Raw genomic sequence first — 26,546 nt, forward strand, 5'->3', positions numbered from 1 at the left:
GGCCTTAAATGCTGATGAGCATGAGGAACCTACCAGTATACCTTGACTAGCACCCAATGAGAGAGAGCATTTCAACTATTCTCACACGTTCATGACCAAAGTTCTGGATCTGTTTCTGTGCCTAGTGGACCAAATTTAATTGCAGGGAATATCAGAGGCTAGCATGAATTAGATAGGTGGGGTGCCTTAGGGCTTGATCAGGAAATTCTTACCTGAGGCAGAAAAGGGCATCATCTGGGTTGTGGGATTGTAGATAATTTATTTAATCTCTATACAATTTTGTACTGGCTGCTTAAAAAAAATCTTTAGAGTGAGCATATAGTACTTTTGTAATCAAAATAAAATAATTTGATTTCAATTTTGGAAGAACAAACAAACAAACAAACAAACAAAGTTGCAAATTGGATAAGATCCAAACCTCTAGACTTGGAGAACAGCACAAAGTATCACCAAAACTGAAGGGGGTAAATATGGGTGTTGACATTGCAGTGTGGAGCCAAGAGTCCAGGTTCTGGGGATGAAAGCAAGCATAAATGACTGATTGCAGAACACTGGGGATGGTGGCCATGGATAATCCTGAATAAGTGCTTAGAGAGAAAGGAATCCATCCTCTCAGGGCCAGCAAGGCCAAACCTTACTGGGGGACCTGGGTACCTGACAAGTTCCATGGTGTGCTTGAGGTGGAAGGCAAGCTTCCTGCCTCAGCTCCTGGTCCATGGCTCCTGACTTGTGGGTGGGAGGTCAGTACTCATGTTTCTGGTCTGGGGGTGTTGGGGTGGGTCAGGTCTGAGGAATGGCAGGCAGGATCTTGATGGGTCAGGTGCAGACCACTCCCTTTTCCTGGAGAACTGGGCCATTACCAACAGATAACACTCCAGGGTTATAGTTTTATCAAAAGGCAGCATTCCTGTTTTCTCCATATCCTAGCATACTATATATCCATGTTATACCCATGGATATATAACACCTGGGAATGCTGCATAGTACTCCAAAGGGACTCTGGCTGGTGGAAAGGAATCACTTTGGTTAAAGGAGGACCTTAGAATATTCATGTGTTCATTCCTCCCTGCTCCCCGACCCTAGACCAGTTTCGAGTCCTGGTCTCTGAAGCAGGAGAAAATGTAAAGGAGAAAAACCTGGAAGTTTGTTGGAGTTCCCTAGATTTTTGGCAAGTTAATTAGGGAAAGTGGAGGCAAGCAGGCAGAGTAATAGTCGGTTTAGCAGCTTTGCTTTGGCTTTATTCCATTTTGCATTGAGTAAAGCTACTAGGTATCACCACTGCATTTTCCCTCATAATGCTTTAGTCTTAGGAATAAAAAATATGGGCCTCTTCTTTATTCCCCAGGTACCTGATGGAAAGCACTGGAAACCTGCTTAATATGCCTGAGTTTTCCCTTCCTTAATGTGTGTGTGTGTGTGTGTGTGTGTGTGTGTGTGTGTGTGTAAGAGAGAGAGAGAGAGAGAGAAAGAGAGAGAGAGAAAGAGAGAGAGAGAGGAGAGAGAGAGAGAGAGAGAGAGAGAGAGAGAGAGAGAGAGAATGAGAGAGAGAGACAGGGCAAAAGTCAAAAGGCCAGCAGAATTGATATCTGGCCCAGAAATCCAAGGTTCAAAAAATAAATATAAATGGTGCATTGTGATTTATGGGATTAGTGGATTAGTGGCAGCTATCAAAGCTGCAGTACACATTTATGAATCTAAAGTTAAGAAAACGAGAAGAAATAGGTGGAAAACAATTCAAATGATCAGAAATTTAAAGGGCAAATACAAATAACTAATACTTTTAAAATCTGTCTTTGGTGTTAGGCATGTTTTGCTCAGCACATACACCTTTTTAACTTAGTGGAATATTTTTATGCCTCTGTTGTATTAGCCAATTAACTGGTTTGTTTCCCTAAGTCTACATAAATTTTATACGAAATGGAGCTTCATCAGATAAAAGAATTGACAATGATAGCAGATCCATCATTTTGCCCTTCCCAACATTGAAAAGTGCTTCTGTATATCCATTGGAAAAGAAAGATGTTAGGGCGCTAACTTATTTTTATGTTTAGATGACAAACATCATATCTTTGTGTGATTGGCTTTATTTTGAAACAGATTTTTTTAAGGCCAACTTTGTTTCTCTGACCCAGTTTTTCCCTCTTCTGTCACTTGGCTTATTTGAAATATGAAACTGGGAACCAGGCACTTGGGGCCTCATGATGACTATGTCACTGATCTGGTATGTGATCTTGGCCAACATGGTTAACAAAGGAGGCACAGAAAGGTTAAATGGGGTTTGAAAGACTGTAAATACTGACCTGCCTCCTTAAGATATTCTTTAGGTCCAGTACACTTATTTTTTTTAACCACAAAGCAAAGCAAAGCAAAAATAAGCTTTTTTTGTCTACTCCTGTCTCTTTCTTACTGCCTATTTTCCTCCCTTCCCACATCTGCTGATCAAGTCTGGAGTAGAGAAGGCCCCTTTTCAAAATGTCTTTCACCCCTCTTAGTCTGGGTTCTTGAGCAGTCGAGCAGCATATTTTGGATGTACTTCTGGGTGCTTGGTCTGTGCAAATGGGGAGTTCTATTTGGGAAAACAAAAATTTGTTTTGAATCATCTTATTGGGCCTATGTAGATCTATCCTGGTATGTTTAAGGACCTAGGTCTAACCACAGTCCTGTCCATGGCTAATGGTGTGCACCCAGACCCCTTTTGAGGGGTAATTGAAGGGAAGGCTGGGGTCATCAACCTACTTGGGAGAACAAGCTTGATTTCTAGAAGGCCTGGAAGAGGACTTGGTGCTTGAAACTATCTGAGAATCTCCATGACCATAAGCATCAATTTATTCTTTTTTTAAAAATTTATTTTGGTGACAATTGTTACTAAAATTACATAGATTTCAGGTGTACAATTCTGTATTACATCATCTATAAATCACATTGTGTGTTCACCACCCGGAGTCAGTTCTCCTTCCATCACCATATATTTGATCCCCCTTACCCTCGTCTCCCACCCCCCACCCCCCTTACCCTGTGATAACCACTAAACTATTGTCTGTGTCCATGAGGTTTGTTTCTCATTTGTTTGTCTTGTTCTTTTGTTGTTTTTGGTTTATATACCACATATCAGTGAAATCATATGGTTCTCTGCTTTTTCTGTCTGACTTATTTCGCTTAGCATTATACTCTCAAGATCCATCCATGTTGTCACAAATGTTCCTATATCATCTTTTCTTAACGCCGAATAGTATTCCATTGTGTATATATACCAAAACTTCTTTATCCATTCATCTATCGAAGGACATTTTGGTTGTTTCCATGTCTTGGCCACCATAAACAAAGCTGCAATGAACATTGGAGCACACATGTCTTTATCTGTAGATGTTTTCAGATTTTTTGGGTAGATACCCAGGAGAGGGATTGCTGGGTCATATGGTAATTCTATTCGTAATTTTTTGAGGAACCTCCACACTGCCTTCCATAACAGCTGCACCAGTCTGCATTCCCACCAACAGTGTATGAGGGTTCCTTTTTCTCCACAACCTCTCCAACACTTGTTCCTATTTGTCTTGTTGATGATAGCCATTCTGACTGGGTTGAGGTGATATCTCATTGTGGTTTTAATTTGCATTTCTCTGATGATTAGTGATGTTGAGCATTTTCTCATATGTCTATTTGCCATTTGTATGTCCTCTTTGGAGAAATGTCTCTTCAGATCCTCTGCCCATTTTTCAATTGGGTTGTTTGTTTTTTTGTTGTTGAGTTTCATGAGTTCCTTGTAAATTTTGGATATTAGCCCCTTATTGGAGGCACTGTTTGCAAAAATCTTCTCCCATTCAGTTGGTTGCCTCTTTATTTTGTCGATAGTTTCTTTTGCTGTGCAGAAGCTTTTAAGTTTCATATAGGCCCATTCGTTTATTTGAGCTTTGACTTCCATTGCCTTTGGAGTCAAATTCATAAAATGCTCTTTGAACCCAAGGTCCATAAGTTTAGTACCTATGTTTTCTTCTATGCAGTTTATTGTTTCAGGTCTTATGCTTAAGTCTTTGATCCATTTTGAATTAATTTTTGTATATGTTGACAGATAGCAGTCCAGTTTCACTGTTTTGTACATGGCTATCCAATTCTCCCAGCACCATTTATTGAAGAGACTCATTTCTCCATTGTATTTTTTTAGCTTCTTTGTCAAAAATTATCTGTCCATATTTATGTGGTTTTATTTCTGGGTTCTCAATTCTATTCCATTGGCCTATGTGTCTGTTTTTCTGCCAATACCATGCTGTTTTGATTATTGTAATCCTGTAGTACAAGCTAAAATCAGGGAGTGTGATATGTCCACTATTGTTCTTTTTTCTTAAGATTGCTTTGGCATTTTGGGGTCTTTTGTGATTCCAAACAAATCTGATGATTTTTTGTTCTATTTCTTTAAAAAATGCCATTGGGGTTTTGATGGGGATTGCATTAAACCTGTATATTGCTTTGGGTAATATGGCCATTTTAACTATGTTGATTCTTCCAATCCATGAGCATGGAATATCTTTCCATTTCTTTGTGTCTTCTTCAATTTCTTTTAAAAATGTCTTGTAGTTTTCAGCATATAAGTTTTTCACATCCTTGGTTATGTTCTTTCCTAGGTATTTTATTCTTTTTGCTGCAATTGCAACAGGAATTGATTATTTTATTTCTTTTTCTGAGAATTCATTGTTAGTATATAGTAATGCAATGGACTTTTGTATGTTGATTTTGTTGCCGGCAACTTTACTGTATTCGTTTATTGTTTCTAATAGCTGTTTGGTGGAGTCTTTAGGGTTTTCTATATATAGCATCAAGTCACCTGCAAAGAGTGACAATTTAACTTCTTCATTCCCAATTTGGATGCCTTTTATTTCTTTCTCTTGCCTGATTGCTCTGGCAAGGACCGCCAACAATATGTTGTAAAGCAGATGTGATAGGGGACAGCCCTGTCGTGTTCCTAGAACACGTTCCGTGAACGTAGAGCAAAGGGCTTCAGTTTTTCACCATTAATTATGACGTTAGCTGAGGGTTTGTCATATATGGACTTTATTATGTTACAGTATTTTCCTTCTTCCTATTTTATTAAGTGTTTTATTCATAAATGGATGTTGTGTCTTGTCAAATGCTTTTTCTGCATCAATTGATATAATCATATAATTTTTGTCCTTTATTTTGTTTATGTGATGTATCACATTGATGGGTTTGCAGATGTTGAGTCACCCTTGTGCCCCTGGGATGAATCCCACTTGGTTGTGATTAATAATCTTTTTAATGTATTGCTGCATTCGACTTGCTAGAATTTTGTTTAGGACTTTTCCATCTGTATTCATTAGAGATATTGGTCTGTAGATTTCTTTTTTTGTGTTGTGCTTACCAGGTTTTGGCATCAGGGTAATGTTGGCCTCATAAAATGAGTTAGGGAGTACTGTCTCTTCTTCAATTCTTTGGAAGACTGTGAGCAGGATTGGTATTAGATCTTCTTTGAAGGTTTGGTAGAATTCACTAGTGAAGCCATCTGGTCCTGGACTTTTGCTTTTGGGAAGGTTTTGGATGACTGATTCAATTTCATTACTGGTGGTCAGTCTGTTTAGATTTTTCAGTTCTTCATGGTTCAGGCTAGGAAGACTATGTGTTTCTAAAAACTTGTCCATTTCTTCTAGGTTATTGAATTTGGTGGCATATAGTCCTTCATAGTATTCTTGGATGATGCTTTGTATTTCTGTGGCATCCGTGATAACTTCCCCTTTTTCATTTCTGATATTGTTTATTAGTGTCTTCTCTCTTTTTATCTTAGTGAGCCTAGCCAATGGTTTGTGTTTTTTGTTAACATTTTCAAAGAACCAGCTCTTTGTCACATTAATTGTGGGGAGCCATGATTTCTTGTTATTCTAAAGCCTTGCAGACTGGCTCAGTTTATGATTAACTTGTTTCAGCTCCTAAGGCATTAGCTCTGCCTGCACCTGGAGGGTGCTTACAAGCTGCTGAGGAATGAGGTGGGAGTGACCGGTTCCCGGACACTGAGGACTGAAGATTAGCAGGATAATTGGTGGGCTTTGTCATGAGATGATGACTTTGGGAAAGTTTCAAGGATTTTGTAGTTTGTATGTAAAAGTCATAAATTTACTCTTAATGAGGTAATGCATACTCATGATTGTTAAGCTGCATGTACACAGATGGTATAAATTGGTGAAGAAAAGTAAACTCGGTGCTTCAGGATCACTGAAGACCGGCCGCATCATCATTTGTGTGAGTGTCTTTTTTCATTCCCACTCCCCCATTCGGGTACTGTTCGATTTGTGGCGGCTGGCCCGTCACAATTAATTTTTTCTATCATCTTTTTCTTCTCTATTTCATTTAGTTCTGCTCTGATTTTTCTTGTTTCCTTTCTTCTGCTGACCTTGGGTTTCACTTGTTCTTCTTTTTCTAGTTCTTTAAGTTGTAACATGAGGTTATTTATTTGGGATTTTTCTTGTTTCTTGAGATAGGCCTGTAATGATATAAATTTCCCTCTTAAAACTACTTTCGCTGCATCTCCAAAATTTTGGTAGGATGTATTTTCATTGTCATTTGTTTGTATGTATCTTTTGATCTGTCCTCTAATTTCTTCTTTTACATGGTCATTCTTTGAATGTATGTTGTTTAATCTCCATGTATTTGTGGTATTCCTGCTTTCTTTTTGCAGTTGATATCCAGTTTCAAACCCTTGTGATCAGAGAATATGCTTGGTATGATTTCAATATTCTTAAATTTGCTGAGGTTAGTTTTATGTCCCAATATATGGTCCATCCTTGAGAAAGTTCCATGTACACTAGGAAAAAATGTATAGTCTAATGTTTTCGGATGAAATGCTCCATAAATGTCAATTATTTCCATTTCATCTACTACGTCATTTAGGGCTGCTGTTTCATTATTTATTTTCTGTTTGGATGATCTATCCATAGCTGTCAATGATGTATTTAAGTCCCCTAGTATAATTGTATTTTGGTCAATTTCTCCCTTTTGTTCTGTTAGTCATGCTTGGTATATTTCGGTGCTCCCTGATTGGGGGCATAAATATTGATGACTGTTATGTCTTCTTGGTGTATGGTGCCCAGGACTATTATGAAATGTCCAGTTTGTCTCTTGTTACCTTTTTCACCCTGAAGTCTGTTTCGTCTGATATCATTATGACTACAGCTGATTTTCTCTGGATACCATTTACTTGGAGTGTCAATTCCCACCCTTTCACTTTGAGTCTATGCTTGTAATTGTAGCTGAGACTTGTCTCTTGGGGACAGCGTATGGTTGGGTTTAGTTTTTTGATCCAATCTGCTACTCTGTGCCTTTTTATTGGTGAGTTCTTCCATTTATATTTAGGGTGATTATTGATATGTGAAGATTTCCTGTTATTGTATCTTTAGTGTTCTGGTAAGAATGTGTCTCCATGGTTTCTTTGCCTTTTTGTTGTTGTCTATTATTTCTGCGTGGTGGTATTCTGTGATGTTTTCCCCTGGTTCTTCTTTTATTTCAGTATGTGTTTCAGCTCTGGATTTTTTTTTGAGTGGTTACCCTTAAGTTTATGTAAAGGAAAGTTTGATATTTAGAGTATTCCATTTTCTTCCGCATTCTTACTTTCGCCATTCCCATATTCTGGTTCACGGCTTTACTCTCCCCGTTTTTATGTTCTGGTTGCCACAAATTGTCCCTGTTAGTGTTGGTCGAATAGCCTCCTTTAGTATTTCTTGTAGTGCAGGTCGTATATTAGAAAATTCCCTCAGCTTCTGTATGTCTGGAAAGGTCTTTATTCCTCATTCATATCTAAATGATATCTTTGCTGGCTATATTATTCTTGGCTCATAATTTCTTTCTTTCAATTGTTTGAATATTTGATTCCACTCCCTCCTGGTTTGTAGCATTTTTGCTGAGAAATCTGATGATAATCTAATGGGTTTTCCATTGTAGGTTACCATCTTCTTTTCCCTGGCTTCCTTGAGGATTGTTTCTTTGTCGTTGATTTTTGACAGCTTGAATACAATGTGCCTTGGAGAAGGCCTGTTGGAGTTGACATAATTAGGTGTTCTATTTGCTTCTTGGATTTAAGGATCCAGTTCTTTCCACATTTTGGGAATTTCTCATTGACTATTTCTTTGAATATTCTTTCTGTTCCCTTCTTCCTTTCTTCTCCTTCTGGTATGCACATTATTCTTAAATTGCTCTTTCTTATGGAGTCAGAAAGTTCTTCTAGAGTTCTTTCATTTCTTTTGTGTTGCAAGTGTCTTTCTTCTTCCATCCGTGTCATTTCCAGGTTTCTATCTTTGATATCACTGATTGTTTTCTCCATCTGGTCAACTCTACTACATAAGCTGTCTATTTCATTTTTAATTTCTTCTCTTTAGTTCTTAATCTCCAGAAATTCTATTTGGTTCTTTTTTGAAATTTCAATCTCTTTGGTAAAATGTTCATGTTTTTCTTTTGTTGTGTTTCTGAGTTCATTAAACTGCCTGTCTGTGTTTTCTTGCATCTCATTGAGTTTTTTCAGAACTGTAATGTTGAATTCTCTGTCATTGAAGTCACATATATCCATATCTTTAAATTCATTTTCTGGAGACTTTTCATTTTATTTCTGAGGTATCTTGTTTCCTTGATTATTCATGGCAATTAATGATTTATTATTTCTCTTCCTAAACATCTACTGAGTGGGTTCTGCAACAGGTTGATGGGAAGAGCCTTTATTTTCTTTTATAGCACGTGTTTGTAGAATGTTTTATTTTCTCTCTGACTAAAGCCTTTTTTTTCTCTCTCACACAGTAGTGTTATGTTTTCTCTGGACTATTCCAGCTTCTCACAAAATGGGGGGATTACCTGGAAGGCGGGCTTTTCCTCTGTTAACAGTTCGCCTGGGTCATAGGGCGTCGCTTCCTTGTGGGGATGCAGAGAGCTTTTGAAGTTCCAAAGCTCTTCCTGAACCAGATTCAGAGCTCGTGTGTTTTAGCAGTTCTGTTTACTCCTGCATGGATCTGCCCAGATCGGTGGTGACGGGGCGGGATGGTTTGTGAAAGGTCACCCAGAGCAATTGCGGTGACCACCACCACAGCCGGTCCTGCTTCCACAGCTCCCTCCCCTTTGCCAGAACTAGTTGTGCTGCAAATCTGTGTCTGTAAGCACAGTTCTCAGAACTGCAAATATTCTGTTCTTGTGATCTGACACTACTACTGTTCTGCTTCTAGCACTGGGCAAGTGTGGAAGGGGCAAGTTCTGTGAGGGAGCGAGGGGTGACTAGTCTCAGTGCTTCAGGCTTCCATTCTCAATGGCAGTGAATGCTTAAACCACTGTTTTCATCCTTATCCCTCAGTCTTTGCTCTGAGGTCTCTGCCATGAGCTTTGGGTTCAGCTGTGTTATATGCTGCCCTTTCAGCCCTGTGGGCCATAAGTGGAGCCCTAGCAGTCTGAGTTCTTCCCTCTCCTGCAGCTGCCATAGTTCCAGGATGCAGCGAGCTTGGAGTATTGAGCTAGGTCTGCATCCTGCGCCCGCGTGTCTCTGTCTCCGCACTTCTCCCTTCCGTCCTCCCCTGCTCATGCATTTTGCCCACCTTTAGATGAATTCAGTAGTGAGACTCTTTGTCTTGCCTGTCTGCTGTGCAGGGAGTCCTTTGTGGAGTTATAGTTGTTCGATTTGTTGTAAATTCCAGGGGAGATTTCCAGAGGCTCACGTCCCACAGCCATTTTGATAACATCACTCCTAGACAGCAGTTTCAATAGCGTGTAATATAGGGGTCTCATGGAAGCTGGGTTGTGAAGGGTTGGGAGTGAACTAATGCTGAGAAATAAATAGCTGAGCATTGACCACATTTATGAGAAGTTTGACTTGTGAAAGTAGGTGAGAAATAGGATGGTAATAAGTCAAAGGAACCCTGAATATGTTTATAGACCATGGGTGAAAGAGCCACTAAAAATACCTGATGGAACAGTTTCTCTCAAGAGTAAAGAGGGGGGACGTCATAGGAATGGCGGCAGAAGGGCGCACTTTCTGAGTTCTCCTCCGGATCTTATTACAAACGGTACCTATAAACCATCAAAGAACTCTTTGCTCATCACACAGAACAGCTAAGAGACTCGTGGATTACTTGAAGCTAAGGATTACTTGAAGGTGCGCTAATTGGGCGAGCAGGGGAAGGAAGGAAGGGAGCGGAGTGAAAACGCCTGGCCGGCGGCGGCGGGAAATCCCAGCCCGCAGCGGAGTCTCAGCCGGCGGCGGCGAAAACCGAAAACCGCAAACCGCGGTGGCACCCGCAGTTCCGGGCACGCATGGGATCCCAGGGCGGAACGGAGAGCACAGAGACCAGGAAGTGGGCTCTTTCCCTGCGTCCCACAGCTGATTTCTCCCACCGGGAGAGCGGCTAGTGGGCCCTGGGGCGGAAAAAGAACACAGACTCCATACCTGGTGTGGGGACAGAGCCCCAAAAAGCAGTTTCCAGGCTCTCGGCCTCACATAGAAAGGTGCTGGCTCAGTAGTAAATAAATGGCCATCGACTGATCAAATGGCCATCAGCTGTGGCTAGTTGGCCGTCAGCTGTAACCAGTGAGCCATTAGCCATGAATATAACTGTCGTGGCTACACTAGCAAAAAAAGGGGGAGCTAGCAAGAAGATGGTGGCTGAGTTTGCAAGCGGCACAGTGAGGGTTGAGAATTGTGTTTCTCCTGGTTCCTGTTTCTCCAACCCAGCCGCCAGCAAGAGTATAGAGATATGACTCCCCTACTTATGGCTCCGTGGGTGTTCCTTTTTGGCCTAGCCATATCCTGCGTTCTTATGTGGGGAGCGGGACATGATACCCCGCCTGCTGCCCCGCACGACACTTGGCGTAGTCCGCAGGATCCCCTGCACTACACATGGCACAGCAAGCAGGGTACGGTGCCGGCCAAAGCTCTCCAAAGGACGGTGGAGCAGTTTGTGCCTATGAACACTCAGTTGCAGGAAGACCAGGAGGAGCAGCTGCCTAAGAGCTGGACCCTCGTGGAGGGGTGGGAAGACGTGGATGGTTCCCCAACCAGCAGAGGCCGGAGAAAGCGAAGGTCCTTGCGGCCCCGTGGGCTGGGAAGTGCTTGCTGAGGCAGCCCGGATGCAGGACTTGTAGTCCCAGGAGGAAAGGCTTGCTGAGTCCTCCGTGGGAGCTGAGGGTGAGGCCAAGGTCATCCCTCACCCCCAGGCCAGCCCTGGCGAATGACTATGGACTATGGGGAATTGCCTTCCATCCCTAATTTAATGGACAGCTTGACTATTTGTTTGGGAACATACCACTATGTAGTGGAACTGGCAGATGTTTGCTATTGTGTCTTGACTGGCCACCATTGAGAATATGTAAGCACCTTGACTGTGAGTCGCTGTTGTTCCAGCACGGTACCCTGAGAGGCCCAGAGAGAGTGGCAGTGCCCTGAGAGACCTGGCTGTGTCCAGGATGTCTGGCTGTGCCCAGAAGTACTGGTGGTGCCCTGAGAAACCCTGGCTGTGCCCGGGGAGACTAGTGGTACCCTAAGAAGTCCAGGAAGTCTGGCTGTGCCCAGAAGTACTGGTGGTGCCCTGAGAAACCCTGGCTGTGACCAGAGAGCTTGGCTGTGTCTAGGAAATAGCATTCACCTCCAGGCTCCTCGCACAGGGCCCCTCGTGGAAGATGCTTGTCGCGTAGATTGTGACGCGAGACCCTGTAGGGGTGGAGTGTGGGGACAGAGCCCCAAAAAGCAGTTTCCAGGCTCTCGGCCTCACATAGAAATGTGCTGGCTCAGTAGTAAATGGCCATCGACTGATCAAATGGCCATCAGCTGTGGCTAGTTGGCCGTCAGCTGTAACCAGTGAGCCATTAGCCATGAATATAACTGTCGTGGCTACACTAGCAAAAAAAGGGGGAGCTAGCAAGAAGATGGTGGCTGAGTCTGCAAGCGGCACAGTGAGGGTTGAGAATTGTGTTTCTCCTGGTTCCTGTTTCTCCAACCCAGCCACCAGCGAGAGTATAGAGATATGACTCCCCTACTTATGGCTCCGTGGGTGTTTCTTTTTGGCCTAGCCATATCCTGCGTTCTTATGTGGGGAGCGGGACATGATATCTGTGGGGAGCCATGATTTCTTGTTATTTTAAAGCCTTGTAGACTGGCTCAGTTTATGATTAACTTGTTTTAGCTTCTAAGGCATTATCTCTGCCTGCACCTGGAGGGTGCTTGCAAGCTGCTGAGAAATGAGGTGGGAGTGGCCGGTTCTCGGACACTGAGGACTGAAGACTAGCAGGATAATTGGTGGGCTTTGTCATGAGATAATGACTTTGGGAAAGTTTCAAGGATTTTGTAGTTTGTATGTAAAAGTCATAAATTTACTCTTAATGAGATAATGCATACTCATGATTGTTAAGCTGCATGTACACAGATGGTATAAATTGGTGAAGAATACTAAACTCGGTGCTTCAGGATCACTGAAGACCGGCCGCATCATCATATGTGTGAGTGTCTTTTTTCATTCCACTCCCCCATTCGGGTACTGTTCGATTTGTGGCGGCTAGCCCGTCACACTTGGCGCCCGAACAGGGACCGAATACGGGGGTAACAGTGAGGAACACCGCGTGGTTAGGGTCCGGCTCTTATTGAGGAGCTTATTTCATGGATGCGCGGTGAGTAAGGCACTGTCCCCTTGGTCGAATGAATGTGTGAGTGAATGATAGCTCCACGACTTCGTGTTACGGAGCTTGTTTGGGCCCTAATCTAAGGTTCCGGTTCTGTCATATGGCATAACGGCGATTGGGCTTCCGTCCACCAGTTCGGGGATTTATACCAAAATGCCTTTTTTAAGACAGATTTGGTCCCATAAGGGGCACGGCCAGACGGGCATCTGATTGTTTTTCTTTGTTTGAAAGAAGGGCCGAGTCAGGGAAAAGAGAAATAGGTCACGCCAGCAGCAAGGACCTGTGTGTTAGAGGACTTAAGAGAATGGGTCACGCCAGCATCAAGGACCTGTATGTTAGAGGACTTAAGAGATTACTTGCCGCCCGTGGCAGCAGGGTCAGCAAAGAGCAATTAGATAAATTTTTAGAATTTGTAAAGGAAGTTTGCCCATGGTTTCCAGATGAAGGTACCGTCAGCTTGGAGACTTGGAAAAAGGTTGGAGAACAATTACAAGGCTATTATAGTGTCCAAGGACCTCTGCGGGTCCCTGTAGAAACATTTGGATTGTGGACTTTAATCAGAGATTGCTTAGATCTTAAAAGGGAAGGCTGTAAGTTAGAAAGAGTAAAACAGGCAGGAAATGAAAAAACCCTTCCGTTTGCCGCTTCACTGGAAGAGCTGGGAGAAAGGGAGGGGGCTGATTATGCTGAGAAAACTTTTCCATCTGCCGCCTCTCCGGAGGAGAAAGAGGAGGGGGAAGGAGTCAGATATGCAGAGGGACTTGCTAAACATAATAAAGAGCCTGTTAGCCAGAAACCTCCAGATAAACACTGGAAAGATTTAAACCCTCAAGATCAGGAAGATTTAGTAGTGGCTGCAGCTCAAAAAAGCAGACGGCTTGTAAATCCTATAGTTACACTTACAAAACAGATAAAGATGATTCAAGGACAATTAGTCGAACTCAAAGTTGCTGTAAATAAAAAAAATTGTCCTCTGGGTCCCCAGATTTATTTAAGAGATCAGTGGGATCCTCGGGGTAAAGACCCCCCCGCCAGGATATGTTAAACCAGGGTCAGATTCTGTTGTGCGCTCCCCTCTTCAATTGGCTTGCAAAGAAACTCATAAGCAGGGAGAGTCTTTAAAACAATTTAGAGTATATCCTGTCTTTGACAGGCTTGACCAGACAAAAAATGTGTTTAGAAAAAAAAAACCTTCTGGCCTCAGGTCTTATTATTACACCTAAAAAAGTACAGAGAAGTGAGCCTTATTCTTACTTGGAATTTCAGTTGTTTGCTCAGTATTTCACTCCACAAAAAATAGAGCTTAAAAAAGATCATCTTAAATCTCTTAATGATTTTCAAAAGTTGTTGGGAGATATTAATTGGCTGCGCCCTTCTTTGGGATTAACTACTGGAGATCTTAAACCACTGTTTAAAATTTTAAAAGGAGATTCTGATCCGACCTCCCCCAGGTCTCTTACTGAGCCTACACGGAAGGCTCTCTCTAAGGTTGAGAAAGCCATTCAGCAAAAAATTCTCTTTATTTTGCCAGCAATTCTCTATCAATCATGTTACTGGCATTCCTTACAATCCCCAAGGGCAAGGGATTGTTGAACGCACTCATGACACATTAAAAGTCAATTTACAAAAAATAAAAAAGGGGGAGTTATATCCCCTGACGCCCCATAATTACCTGTCTCATTCTCTCTTTATTCAAAATTTTTTGACCTTGGATGCTCATGGTAAGAGTGCTGCAGAGCGCTTTTGGCATCCTTCCACTGCCACTCAGGCTTTGGTCAAATGGAAACACCCACTTACAGGCTCTTGGCAAGGCCCAGATCCAGTCCTCATATGGGGCCGAGGACATGTTTGTGTTTTTCAACAGGATACAGAGGGCCCTCGGTGGCTGCCAGAACAATTGGTGCGACATGTGGACCCTCTACCTGCTGATGATATTGATGACCCTCAGCAATGCAGAAGAAGACCAGACGTATTGGGCCTATGTACCTGATCCACCAATCCTCCACCCTGCTGTATGGGATGGATCCGAGAGTTAATTTCTGGATTTTGGACTTCTGATACACAATATCAGCAAAATTCATTATGGAGACTTATGGGAGTAATGGATGAGGTTGTCCAGATGGTTGATTCAATTTGGAAAGATGGGACTAAAGACTGGTCTAAAAAATCTGTTAATGTATCTGCTTATGTTCCTTCCCCATATGCACTTTTGATTGGAAATATTAATGTACACTTTGTAGAAAATCAATTTAATGTTTCCTGTAATAATTGTTCTTTAACAAATTATATTTCTTGGGTGCCGTTAGAAACTAATGTTATGATACTTAAACAACCATCTTTTGTTATGCTTCCTGTTAATATCTCTGGACCTTGGTATACTAAAAAAAATTTGGCATGATGCTAATGTGTCTTTAGATATGTTTCGGCTTCATGATAAAATTCAAAATATGAGAAAAGCTAAACCCTTGAAATTTGATGCAGCTCAGGCTGCTTCTGAGTTTATTGATGCTCTTAGAAATGCTATGCCATCTATGCCTCATATTACCCATTCTGTTATGATTTTTCTTATATTGGACATCTGTGTCTGTTTGGTTCTGTGCCTACTCCCCATCCTCATTAAATGTTTCATCAGCAGGATGTTAGACTTGCGAGCTGACATCCATCAGCTTGAGCTTAAGACAAGGCCTTAAGTCTCTCTCTCCCCCTTGTATGTATTGGGACGGGTTAGCCAATGATGGGTAAATCCTGGGAGGTCCTTCAACACCTAAGACAGGGCTTGTATTAAAAAATACAAGTTCCAAAGACGGGTTAATTGATGAGACGGTCCCGGGGTGCCTAAGACAGGCACCGTCACCTTATATCTCCTGTAATATGGGTTTTGCTTCTATAAATAAAAAAGGGGGAGATGTGGGGAGCCATGATTTCTTGTTATTCTAAAGCCTTGCAGACTGGCTCAGTTTATGATTAACTTGTTTCAGCTTCTAAGGCATTATCTCTGCCTGCACCTGGAGGGTGCTTGCAAGCTGCTGAGAAATGAGGTGGGAGTGGCCGGTTCTCAGACACTGAGGACTGAAGACTAGCAGGATAATTGGTGGGCTTTGTCATGAGATAATGACTTTGGGAAAGTTTCAAGGATTTTGTAGTTTGTATGTAAAAGTCATAAATTTACTCTTAATGAGATAATGCATACTCATGATTGTTAAGCTGCATGTACACAGACGGCATAAATTGGTGAAGAATAGTAAACTCGGTGCTTCAGGATCACTGAAGACTGGCCGCATCATCATATGTGTGAGTGTCTTTTTTCATTCCCACTCCCCCATTCGGGTACTGTTCGATTTGTGGCGGCTGGCCCGTCACAGATATCCCGCCTGCCGCCCCGCACGACAGTTGGCGTAGTCCGCAGGATCCCCTGCACTACACCTGGGCCACTCCCCCACCCCTCTCTTCCAATCCTACCCCGCCCGTCCAGAGACTTAAACTGGCCCCTGAACTGAGGAGTAGCGTCAGATTACAGAGGAGCCATAGTAGTGCTCAGGCTCCGGGAAACCTGACAGGCAGCCCTGACCCAGGGAGACTGGGAAGTGTGTGATTTTGGCTGGGCTAGGAGAGAAGAGACTCCTCCACACCCAGCCACCACCTTTTCTGGCCTGCAGGAAGAGGGTGACGCACGCGGCTGGACTGGGAGAGAGAAGACCCCTCCATCCCCAGCCCCCACCCTTTCTGGCCTGCCTAGGGCGGGGCAAGTGCAACTGCAGAGACACACCCAGAGATCAGCAGTAAGGCAGGCCCAGCTCTGGGCTTTCAGCAGATCAGAAATCTCCCGCCCGCACCTTCCCATACACATACACACTGAAGAAGTGCCCTAAGACTCAGGAGTACTGGACACGGGGCTGGTGGTGCTACTCTCAGTGCGCATATGTGCAGGCAAGGGCAGAAACTGCACTGAATTTGTAAAAACTATCATCCAGACACCTCAGGCCCACACATTTAAGTCTGCAGTCCCAAAGTCACTCTGGGCACCAGGTGATCGGCTCTGCCTGCGCAATAAGCAGGGGGCTCTTTGGTACAGCAGAGGACAACCTGGACATTGCTTGGTGGGCTTAGGCCTAGACTGTCACTGCTTTTTGTTTTGCTTTGTTTTGCTTTGTCTTTATATCTTTGATATCTTTGCCTGTGTGGAGTGGGGTTATCGGGTGTTTTTGCATGTGAATGTACTTGATTTTTTTCTTTGCTGTTGTCGTTGCTGTTGTGCTTGGTGATTTGCTTTGTTCTGAAACTGCCCTGCCGGGGCCCAGCTTGAGAGGCATGGGATTCAGCATATCCAGGGGCCAACTCCAGACCAAACCGGAGTGCTGCCGGGTTTGACCTGCAGGTCACACACCTAGAAGGGGGTTCTCTAAAGGCACTGGAGCCCATAGAGGCCAAACCACATTTGGGTGGTCAACCCTCACGCAGCAGAGCGCCCTGCGGGGGGCAGAGCCAAGTCTCACAACGGGTCAGCTCAGGAATAAACCCCACCTACTCACAAACAAAAAGCAATTAAAGATCTTCTTGAACGGGGCAGTGTACACAACACAAGAGTCACCTTTGGAGCACACGCAGAGGAGAAGGACGATGTGGTGCGAGTCAAATATAAAGGACACATATTACATAAGATAACCTAGCAAGAACTAAGAACTCTAAGGGATCTACCTAATATACCAAAATAAACACAGAGATTCAGGCAGAATGGGGAAAAAAGATACACGTCCCAAATAAAAGAACAGAAGAAGCCTCCACAACTGGAACCAAATGAAGCAGACGTAACCAACCTTTCAGAGACAGAGTTCAGAACACTGGTGATAAGAATGTTTAAGGAGCTTAGAGAAGACATAAAGAAGGATGTGGAAATCATAACGAACGAGCATAGAAAAGACATAAAGAAAGATGTAGAAATCATAACGAACAACCAGTTAGAACTAAAGAACACAATTACCGAAATTAAGAACTCACTTGAAGGAATTACCAGCAGGCTAGATGAAGCAGAGGATCGAATCAGCGACTTAGAAGACAAGGTAGCAGAGATCACCCAAATGGAACAACAGAAAGAAAAAAAGAATAAAAAACACTGAGGATGGCTAAAGAGACCTCTGGGATAATATCAAGCGCAACAACATGCGCATCATAGGAATACCAGAAGGTGAAGAGAGTAAGCAAGAGATTGAGAACATATTTGAAGTAATAATGTCTGAAAACTTCCCCAACCTGATGAAGGAAACCAACATACAAGCCCAGGAAGTGCAGAGAGTTCCAACCAGGAAAATCCAAACAGGTCCACACTAAGACACATTATAGTTAAAATGGCAAAGCTTAAAGACAAAGAGAGAATCCTAAAAGCAGCAAGAGAAAGACAGAGGGTTACATACAAGGGAACTCCCATAAGACTATCAAATGACTTTTCTACAGAAACATTGAAGGCCAGGAGGGAGTGGGAGGAGATACTCAAAGTGATGGAAAACAAAGGCCTACAACCTAGATTGCTTTATCCAGCAAGGCTATCATTTAAAGTTGATGGAGAGATAAAGAGCTTTCCAGAAAAAATAAGCTAAAAGAATTTATTACCACCAAGCCAGCATTGCAAGAAATACTAAAAGGACTTCTGTAATTAGAAGAAAGATCAAAACAACCTAACTACAAATTTAAAAATGGCAATAACTATGTACCTATCAATAATCACTTTAAATGTAAATGGATTAAATGCTCCAATCAAGAGACATAGGGTGGCTGACTGGATAAGAAAGCAAGACCCTTGTATATGCTGTATACAAGAGACTCACCTCACAACAAAAGACACACACAGGCTGAAAGTGAAGGGTTGGAGTAAGATATTTCATGCAAATGGAAACGAGAAAAAAGCTGGAGTTGCAATACTTATATCTGACAAAATGGACTTTAAAATGAAGAAGATACTAAAAGATAAAGATGGGCACTATATAAAAATAAAGGGATCGATCCGACAAGAGGACATAACCCTAGTAAACATCTATGCACCCAAAATAGGAGCACCTAAATATATAAAACAGGTACTGACTGACATAAAGACAGAGATCAACAGTAACACTATCATAGTAAAGGACTTCAACACACCTCTGACAACAAGGGACAGGTCTTCCAGACAGAAAATCAATATGGAAACAACACCCTTAAATGATACATTGGACCACTTGGATTTAATCGATATTTTCAGAACATTTCACCCCAATGCTGCAAAATACACCTTTTTCTCAAGCGCACATGGAACATTTTCCAAGATAGATCATATGTTAAGCCACAAACCAAGTCTTGATAAATTTAAGAAAATTGAAATCATACGAATTGTCTTCTCTGATCACAATGCTATGAAATTAGAAATGAACTACAGGAAAAAAACTGGAAGACACACCAATTCATGGAAGCTGAATAACTTATTACTAAATAATGAATGGGTCAAGCAGGAGATCAAGGAAGAAATCAAAAGATATCTCGAGACAAACGAAAATGAAAACACGACGACCCAAAATCTATGGGATGCTGCGAAAGCAGTCCTAAGAGGGAAATTCATAGCTTTGCAGGCCTACCTAAAGAAACAAGAAACATCACTAATCAACAGTTTGTCTTCACATTTAAGGGATTTGGAAAAAGAACAGCAAAATAAGCACAAAGGGAGCACAAGGAAGGAGATAATAAAGATCAGAGCAGAAATAAATGAAATAGGAACCAGAAAAACAATACAAAAGATCAATGAATCCAAGAGTTGGTTCTTAGAGAAGATAAACAAAATCGACAAACCTTTAGCCAGAGTCATTAAAAAAAAGAGAGAGAGGACCCAAATTAATACAATCAGAAATGAAAGAGGAGAAGTGACAACGGACACTGCAGAAATACAAAAAGTTTTAAGAAGTTACTATGAACAACTATATGCCAACAAATTTGACAATTTGGAAAAAATGGACAATTTTCTAGAGGTGTACAACCTTCCAAGGCTAACTCAAGAAGAAACGGAAAACCTGAATAGACTGATTACCACCACGGAAATTGAATCAGTAATCAACAATCTCCCAACACACAAAAGCCCTGGACCAGATGGCTTTACAGGTGAATTTTACAAAACGTTCAAAAAAGAATTATCGCCTATTCTCCTCAAGCTCTTCCAAAAAATCCAGAAGGAGGGAAGACTCCCAAACACTTTTTACGAAGCCACTATCACCCTGATCCCAAAATCAGACAAAGACACCACAAAAAAAGAAAACTACAGGCCGATATCTTTAATGAACATAGATGCAAAAATCCTCAACAAAATATTAGCGAACAGAATTCAGCAATACATTAAAAAGATCATTCACCATGATCAAATGGGATTTGTCCCTGGTATGCAAGGGTGGTTCAACATCCGCAAATCAATTAATGTGATACACCACATTAACAAAATGAAAAATAAAAATCACATGATCATATCAATAGATGCAGAAAAAGCATTTGATAAAATACAACAGCCATTTATGATAAAAACCCTTAAGAAAGTGGCAATAGAGTGATCATATCTCAACATAATAAAGGCCATATATGACAAACCCACAGCTAACATCATACTCAATGGGGAAAAGCTAAAACCATTCCCCCTAAGATCAGGAACAAGGCAAGGTTGCCCAGTATCTCCGCTTCTATTCAACATAGTGCTGGAAGTTCTAGCCATAGCAATCAGACAAGAAAAGGAAATAAAAGGCATCCAAATTGGTAAGGAGGAAGTAAAATTATCATTGTATGCAGATGATATGATACTATATATAGAGAACCCTAAAGACTCCACCAAGAAGCTATTAGAGCTGATAGATGAATTTAGTAAAGTAGTAGGATACAAAATTAATATTCAGAAATCAGTTGCATTTGTATATACCAATAATAAAACACCAGAAGGATAAATTAAAAACACAATCCCATTTACAATGGCTCCAAAGACTATAAAATACTTGGGAATAAATTTAACCAAAGAAGTAAAAGATCCGTACTCAGAAAATTATAAGACACTGAAGAAAGGAATGAAGGAAGATATAAATAGATGGAAACACATATCATGTTCATGGATAGGAAGAATTAATATAGTTAAAATGTCCATACTGCCTATGGTAATATACATATTCAATGCAATTCCTATCAAACTGCCAACGTCGTTTTTCACAGAAATAGAACATATAATCCTAAAATTTATATGGGACCATAAAAGACCCCGAATAGCAAAGGCAATCTTGAGAAATAAGAACAAAGTGGGAGGTATAACAATACCTGACTTCAAATTATACTACAAGGCTACAGTAATCAAAACAGCATGATACTGGCATAAAAACAGACACATAGATCAATGGAACAGAATAGAGAGTCCAGAAATAAATCCACGCCTATATGGCCATTTAATCTACGACAATGGAAGCAAGAATGTACGATGGAGTAAAGACAGTCTATTCAATAAATGGTGCTGGGAAACCTGGACAGACACATGCAAAAAAATGAAGCTGGACCACCTCCTTACACCATATACAAAAATAAATTCAAAATGGCTTAAAGACTTAAATGTAAGATCTGAAACCATAAAATACCTTGAAGAAAATATAGGAAGAAACTTCTCAGACATTACCCGGAGTAAGATTTTTACTGATATATTCCCTCGCTCGAGGGAAGTAAGAGAAAAAATAAACATGTGGGACTATATCAAACTAAAAGTTTTTTCACAGCAAAGGAAACCATCAATAAAACAAGAAGGGATCGTACTGAATGGGAAAAGATATTTGCCAATGATATATCTGATAAGGGATTAATATCACAAATCTATGAAAAGCTCACTCAACTCAACTCCAAAAAAACAAACGACCCAATTAAAAAATGGGCAGAGGACTTGAAGAGACATTTTTCTAAAAAGGACATACAGATGGCAAACAGACATATGAAGAAATGCTCAACCTCACTAACCATCAGAGAAATGCAAATAAAAACCACAATGAGATACCACCTCACCCCAGTCAAAATGGCTATCATCAATAAATCAACAAACAACAAGTGCTGGCGCGGATGTGGAGAAAAGGGAACGCTTGTGTATTGTTGGTGGGATTGCAGATTGGTGCAGCCATTATGGAAAACAGTATGGAGGTATCTCAAAAATCTGAAAATGGAACTACCCTATGATCCAGTAATTCCACTCCTAGGTATCTATCCGGAGAAATCCAAAACTCCGATTCAAAAATCTTTATGCACTCCTATGTTTATTGCAGCACTATACACAATAGCGAAGACATGGAAACAACCAAAATGCCCATCGGTGGATGACTGGATTAAGAAACTGTGGTACATTTATACAATGGAGTACTACGCAGCCATAAAGAAGAAAGAAATCTTACCATTTTCAACAACATGGATGGACCTAGAGAACATTATGTTAAGTGAAATAAGTCAGACAGAGAAAGATAAGTACCATATAATCTCACTTATATGTGGAATCTAAAGAAAAGAATAAGTGAATGAACTAATCAGAAACAGTTTTGGAGACAAAGAGGAAAAACTGAGGGTTGCTAGATGGGCGGGGGGGTAAGGAGGAAGCTGAGGGGATTAGAAAACAATCAGTAACCACAAGATGGCCACGGAGTTTGAAAATTAATCTGGGGAACGTAATTTAGTGGTTACCAGAGGGTAAAGTGGTTGGGGGGTGGGAGATGAGGGCAAGGGGGATTAAATATATGGTGATGGAAGGAGAACTGACTCTGGGTGGTGAACACACAATGTAATTTATAGATGATGTGATACAAAATTGCACACCTGAAATCTATGTAATTTTATTAACAATTGTCACCCCAATAAATTAAAAAAAAAAAGAGTAAAGAGGGGATGGGATCAAGTGTTCAAGTGAGGACAGCCTTGACAACAAAAAAGAGAGACGTGTCTTTTTTTGAGACATATGATTTGTGGTAGAATACAGGCAAAAGCAGTATCCATGCATGATACATTTTGAAGAAAGAAGGGGAATGAGGGAGCCTATGTGGCCACATTCTTGGCACTGAAGTAGGTGATGAGGTCATCTGTCAGAGGAGGGACAGCTGGGGTAATATTGGTGACTTGAGAGCAATGGAAACAGTTTCGATTTAGAACAACTGTTCTAAGAAATTGCTAAGGGAGTCAATGAGAGGCCTGCCGACCTGTAGTTTGGCTAGCTGAGGTTCAACTTCCCATATTGAATGAAACAGTTATTTCTACAGAATCCATAGAAAACATATTTCTCAAGCTTATTAACAAAATGTTATTTTTTTCCACGTGGAAAAAGATAAAGGAAAATGTACTGGCAGATTACAGTGTGGCAGAGCGTTATGAGCATTTAGTGTTTCCTAAAAGAGTGTTGCTCAGTCATCCAGAAGCCTTATAGCATCCTTAGTGAAAAGGAGCACTTCCACAGGTGGATTGTTGGCATTTAAAGCATAGACCTAAAACTAAAGATCTTTTTTTTCTGAACCACTCAGGGACAATCCTTGAGTTACTATGCCTAGTTCAGAGCAAAGGTAAACACTGACATTTCTGTGAGATGGAGCATAAAGCTGCACCTACCCTCTGTGATAAACCTGAGTTAATCAAGGAAAACCTTTAAGCTTACAATCCAGCCTGTTGAATCTGCCGAAGACCAAATGTCTGGTGGTGCCCTCTAAATCCCAAATGAATGACCACAATATCGGTGGCTTAAAATGAGAAAAGTTAAACATCTCATGTGCCCACAGGTAATCTTTCCAAATGTCGTTTAATCATATATTCATAATGATTGCAGTGTTCTTTAAGGAGGATAACATTTGGAGACAACTTTCTGGCCAAAGTGTTAGGCGTTATTTTCTTCAAACAGTGTTTGCTTCCTTTGTTTTGGTGGGGAATCAGGATGGCATTGGTCCAACTGCACAGCTGCCCAAGTGCATAAACAAGTGACTCTGATTCTTTTTCATCCACCTGTCTAAGCAAAGTGCAGGATCTACACATGTGCACTTGATTAAGGATATTTTCATGTTTATGTTGCCAGACTCTTCCAAAGACACATATCTGAGAGTTGAGTAAAACACAATATACGTCTTAAGACAGACATGCATAAGGCACCATAAGCGATTTCACTTAGATGCCTGTAAATTACTCATAGTTTCCCTCTTTTGTTTACTCAGTGAAAGGATTGTTTATTAAGCACCACCTGCATTAAATTATATGAGTATTCATGTCCTTTGGAAATAATTAACTTGTTTATACACTTTCTTTAACCTCATTAACTGTACCACTTTAGGGGCATTACAGAGGGAGGAAAAAAAGCACATAATTTGTGAATAGCCTTTCTCGATCTCAAGGAGGAGTATGACTCTCTCACTTCAGCATGAAAGTGTTCTCTTGATGAATTCTACCTCGTAATTCTAATTAGCAATTGGATATGGGGATGAGAATGAATATAAGCAAAAGAATCACCCTTGCCTCCTGGAGAGCCCAGAAAACCTATTTACTTCAATAATAGGAATTATTATTATTATTGTTGTTATTATTATAACCAAGCATTAATTAAGTGCCATTACTGTACTAAGGGTGATGCTAAATCTTCTTTCTGTTATTTCATTTGATTTTCACAACAGCCATACGGTGTGATTAAGAAGTTTTTCTTTTTTTTTTTTAAGTGAGAATTCTGATGATCGCAGAGATTAAATAATTTCTCCTAACATCGTACAGCCAGAAAATAAGTGGAAGAGTTGGGATTTGAATCCAGGTTTTCTGGTAGCTATCCCCCACCTAATATTCTCAGTGGTTAATTGGAGGAACATATTTTAAAGTTTTGGTATTCCAAAATTGGAAGTACCCCTAAAGGCATATCTTTCTACTTCATGAAAGTCTATCAAGCAAGTGTATACCTTCTCTCTACAACGAGTATTCATTTTTCCTGCCTGCGGATAGCTCTGTTCATTTTGCACATGTTAATTCACTGACAAATTTGCTTTTCCTTAACTATTGTTCATCTCTGAGTTCTCTTAGAAGTATAAAAAGACAAGTTTACAGTCTAAACATATTGAGGCAGTTTACACGAATGGCTGCTAAATTCCAGAAGAGCTCTGATTTTACCAGCTATTAATTGTAGACTTAGCTATGCTGTAGGCCCAAGCACAGCCACTAAAACAGACCTTCCTACTGCAGAGGCCTGATCAAAGATTATTAGAGCAGAGCACAGGTGCAAGTGTGTAGCGGACCAGCCGTTACGAGTCGAACAGTTCCTGACAAGGGGAGTGGGAATGAAAAAGAGACACTCACACAAAATGATGATGCGGCCGGTCTTCAGTGATCCTGAAGCGCGGAATTTACTTTCCTTTACCAATATATACCACCTGTGTACGTGCAGCTTAACAATCACGAGTGAGCATTTCCTCATTGAAAGTAAAATTTGCAACTTTTACATATGAACTACAGACTCACTGAAACTCTCCCAAAGTCATTATCTCAAGGACAAAACCCACCAATTACCCTGATAATCATCAGTGATCTGTGTCCAGGAACTGGCCGTTCCCACCTCATTCCTTAGCAGCTTACAAGCACCCTCCAGGTGTAAGCAGAGACAACGCCTTAAGAGCTAAAACTGAGCCAGTCTGCAAGGTTACAGAATAAACAAGAAATCATGGCTCCCCACATCTCCCTCTTTTTTATTTTATAGGAGCAAAACCCATCCGGCTAGGATGGCGAGGTGACAGCGCCTGACTTAGGTGTCTCGGGACGCCGACTTCAACTTACCCGTCCTTGGAACTTATATTTTATAATACAAGCCCTGTCTTAGGTGTTGAAGCGGTGCCTAAGTACAACCCGTCTTTGACTATCCTGTCCCTCTGAATGCTCGGGGAGGAAGGCTCAGGGCTTTGTCTTAAGTTTAAGCTGATGGATGTCAGCTCGCAAGTCTAACATCCTGCTGATGAAACATTTGATGAGAATGGGGAGAAGGCACAGAACCAAACAGACACAGATGCCCAATGTAAGAAAAATCATAACAGAATGGGTAATATGAGGCATAGATGGCATAGCATTCCTAAGAACATCAATAAACTCAGAAGCAGCCTGGGCTGCATCAAATTTCAAGGGTTCAGCTTCTCTCATATTTTGAATTTCATCATGAAGCCGAAACATATCTAAAGACACATTAGCATCATGCCAAATTCCTTGAAGATGTAAACGAACCCGATTCCAATCATATTGACTATTATTATACCTTTTAGAAGTAACACATATCCAATGATATTCTGAATGACATTCTAAATAAGATTTAACTTTTATACTCTGAATCACATCTCCCATATACTGAACCGTATCATAGAGGGCATTCACCTTTTGTTCTAATTTCTCATTAATAGCTTCTTGGGTCCCTAAAGCCAAAGTAACATTTTTTGAAAGAGTATTAACATAGTGAGCATTTTGAATGGTTTGGGATAAGGCTACAGCTGCAGTAGCAGCAGTGGCAATGATAGTGACCAATGCCATAACTCCTGCTATGAGAAGTCCAATGAACCGTTTCTGTCTACTCAAAGGAGACTTAATTTCTTTGAAAATCTGTAAACTTCTTTCAGCATACCAAGGTCCAGAGATATTAACAGGAAGCATAACAAAAGAAGGTTGCTTAAGTACCATAACTTGAGTTCCTAAAGGCACCCATGAAATACAATTTGTTAAAGAACAATTATTACAAGATACATGGAATTGATTTCCTACAAAGTACACATTAATATTTCCAATCAACAAAGCATAAGGAGAAGGAACACAAGCGGATACATTAACAGTTTTAGTAACCGTTGACCAGTCTCTGGTCCCATCCTGCAAGACAGTCATAAGAGTACAGGGAGTACCTGATTTACAAAACTCAA

Source organism: Rhinolophus ferrumequinum, chromosome X, assembly GCF_004115265.2.
Source record: "Rhinolophus ferrumequinum isolate MPI-CBG mRhiFer1 chromosome X, mRhiFer1_v1.p, whole genome shotgun sequence".
NCBI lineage: Eukaryota > Metazoa > Chordata > Mammalia > Chiroptera > Rhinolophidae > Rhinolophus > Rhinolophus ferrumequinum.